The following is a 3,280-nucleotide window of genomic DNA, read 5'->3' on the forward strand; positions in this document are numbered from 1 at the left end:
GCATTTATATTATTGGATGAAGAAAGTTGCTAGAAGGTCAAAAGGGAAATTTTGGAGAGATCGCAGCAATCCATTTGAGTTTCCAGAGACAGCGTAATTAAAACTATTTCTTAATGTGGGTTTCTAGATATTTATAGTGTATTTGCAGGTACATTGCATACTATCGCATAAAAAAAGACTTTCCGAATGTTATTGGACACCATTGAAGGTGCTTAACTCGCTCGAAAGTTCTGCCAGTACTGCAACTAGCAGCTACGTTGCGATTTTTAGCTGAAGGACCCTATCAAAGATCAGTTAGCAAGGATTCTAGCATGAGTGTAGGTACCAGCACGGTGTCAACGATTTTAGATGATGTGCTTCGTGAAGCCCTTCGCAAAATCTGGATGTTTCTCCCTAAATTCAATTAAAATGCTGTTTTGCACGGCGGCCACCGTGGTGTGATGGTAGTGTGCTCCGCCTACCACATCATAAGCCCTGGGTTCGCACCCCGGGCAAAGCAACATCAAAATTTTAGAAATAAGCTTTTTCAATTAGAAGAAAATTTTTCTAAGCGGGGTCGCCCCTCGGAAGTGTTTGGCAAGCGATCCGAGTGTATTTCTGCCATGACAAGCTCTCAGTGAAAACCCACCTGCCTCGCAGAGGCCGTTCGGAGTCGGCATAAAACATGTAGGTCCCGTCCGGCCAAATTGGATGAGGTGATATATGTACATTGGCCACCGCGGTGTGATGGTAGCGTGCTCCGCCTACCACACCGTATGCCCTGGGTTCACACCCCGGGCAAAGCAGCATCAAAATTTTAGAAATAAAGTTTTTCAATTAGATGAACAATTTCCTAAGCGGGGTCGCCTCTTGTCAGTGTGTGGCAAGCGCTCCGAGTGTATTTCTGCCATGAAAAGCTCTCCGTGAAAACTCATCTGCCTTGCAGATGCCGTTCGGAGTCGGCATAAAACATGTAGGTCCCGTTCGGCCAATTTGTAGGGAAAATCAAGAGGAGCACGACGCAAATTGGAAGAGAAGCTCGGCCTTAGATCTCTTCGGAGGTTATCGTGCCGTACATTTACTTATTTTATTGAATTTTTATGCTTTCCCCTATTAAGAATGAAAATATATGTAAATTTACATTTATTTTTATAAAATAAACCTTTATTTACTTACATTTTTAGAAAATACTCAACTGCAAGAGAAATACAACAATGAAAAAATGAAATACAACAGCATTTAACTAATTGGATTGTTTTCGATAGCAAAATCGATATTATCGGATTATGTGACACCTAAAACCGACACTAATTCCAATTCGAACATTAAACCGATAACATTGGATTTCATGACACCAAAGTAATTTTTTTTGTCGTTTTTAAATCAGATTCCGACAACAATTGGATTCCATGACAGGCCTAATTAAGTATGTTTTTATGGGAAACGCGTCATCAGCCACAATCACAAAAGGCATTTCAGCAATTTCTAGCGGAAGTCGCCTCGGAGGCGGGAAATTTAATGTGTTGTCAGCAAGAGCACTTGAAAGAGGGTATCTGAAATTTTGATTAAGTTATGATAATTCTGGTGCAACATGCATGTGATTTACCTTGCGAAAACGTCCCCGTCAGACTCACGGCCATATGCCCCAACTTCAACAAACACAAATTTGTTGTCAGCATCCGCCAAAGCCATCACGACAATGCGGTTATACGTTTTGTAATTGAAATACTCCGAACCGGAGTTTGATGGAGCTTAAATATCAATAGGCTTTCTATCTAATGCCCCGCAGCAATTAGGAAAATGCCATCGCTCGTTAAAACGGTCAGCAACCTTCGTCCATTCGTCATTGGTGCTCGGAACCTTTATGGAAGATAAAATACATATTTTTTAACGCTTTTGCAGGAATACGCATGTTACGTTCACCCACCTTTAAAAATTTTTCATGTATTTTCTTACAAATGGCGGTTTTCCCCAGAAGGAAAACACTCATCAGGCTAGAAAAGCTGTCGCCAGTTGCTAAATAACACAAAGTAACAGCAATTCCTTCGCCAACTGAAATAGGTTGTCGAAAATTTTTTTTCTTGAAAATGTATGGAGTGAGGCGCTCCACAAGACAATCAAAATCTTCCACAGACTTTCGCAAAAAATTAATCAGCCACTTTGGATCCCGCTTGACCAGCTTAGTACGCAACGTAGAGTAAAACCCACATGTCTCTCTATTCCGCAGACCGGGTCGAATCCACCACTGTTTCGGCTTTCTTTGGTTATACTTTTTATTTTCCCAATCTCGTAGCGATGTTACCAAACAAAGAGCGGCAGTAGCTGTACTAATTTTTATATTTTTACGCATTTTATTTGTTCATATTGTTTTACTTTCAAATATTCTTTATATTTATATAACGCTGATCAGCTGCCAAGAAATGACGTTTAAGCTTTTACATCAAATATGAAAATGTAAAGTAAATCTGACACGTAAGGTTTGACATCAGAAATGAAAAAGGAAGGTCAATCAATTGACACGTAGTTTTGAAGAAGGCGTTTGACACTCATACTTTGTGTCAGTTAAGGAGATGTAATGAAAACGCTTTTGACACCAAATAACCAGCTGTCACTTGATGTCAGTAGTTTTGACATAATGGAAACCAGCCTTTTGGTGTTTTGCAGGCTAGTTACTCTTTCCCTAGAGTACGCTTACACAGCCACCAATAAACACATGTATTTAGATGAGGGTGTGTACATTTCAACCGATCACCGAATTGTTGTTGGCCGTTGTCGTTTTTCACTGCCGATAAATTCGCGCGTGTTCAATTTTATCGTCCGGTAAATTGCATGCATTTACTGTGAAAAATTAATTATTTGTGTGATGGACTGAAAAATTTATTAATTGTGTGCAAAACAGGCGCCTTTTATGGGATAAGCACATTAGACTGGGTTGGTCCACATACAAAAAAAAAAGTTGCTAATGTCCGCCCCTAAATTTAAAGGTTATGTCGAGAGGGTTTGGGAAAGGTTTTTTTTTTTTGATCCTTCGAAATACAGCCAAAAAGGTTTTTTCGTTGTAACTTGGTTATTTGACGTCCGATTTTTAAAATAAACAAGTAAGAACGGGACTGTCTTCGGCTGTGCCGAAGACTTCATACCTTTCATGAATGGGGCTGAACAATAATCTTATCCTGTTCATAATCTCCGAATAATCGGATGTATAAGATAAGAAATATATAGTGAACAGATCTACATACCTTAACGATTTTTAAGATAAATATAAAATAAAAAACAGGTAGGTATAAGCATTTTGTGAAAT

At 39.2% G+C, this 3,280-nt stretch overlaps 1 pseudogene; it reads right to left on the reverse strand.

The window, feature by feature from the left end:
- Nucleotides 1-1,581: 1,581 nt before the first annotated feature.
- Nucleotides 1,582-2,329, reverse strand: LOC137234241 (uncharacterized; annotated as a pseudogene).
- Nucleotides 2,330-3,280: the final 951 nt, after the last annotated feature.

This window comes from Eurosta solidaginis, chromosome X, assembly GCF_040869045.1.
Source record: "Eurosta solidaginis isolate ZX-2024a chromosome X, ASM4086904v1, whole genome shotgun sequence".
Lineage (NCBI taxonomy): Eukaryota > Metazoa > Arthropoda > Insecta > Diptera > Tephritidae > Eurosta > Eurosta solidaginis.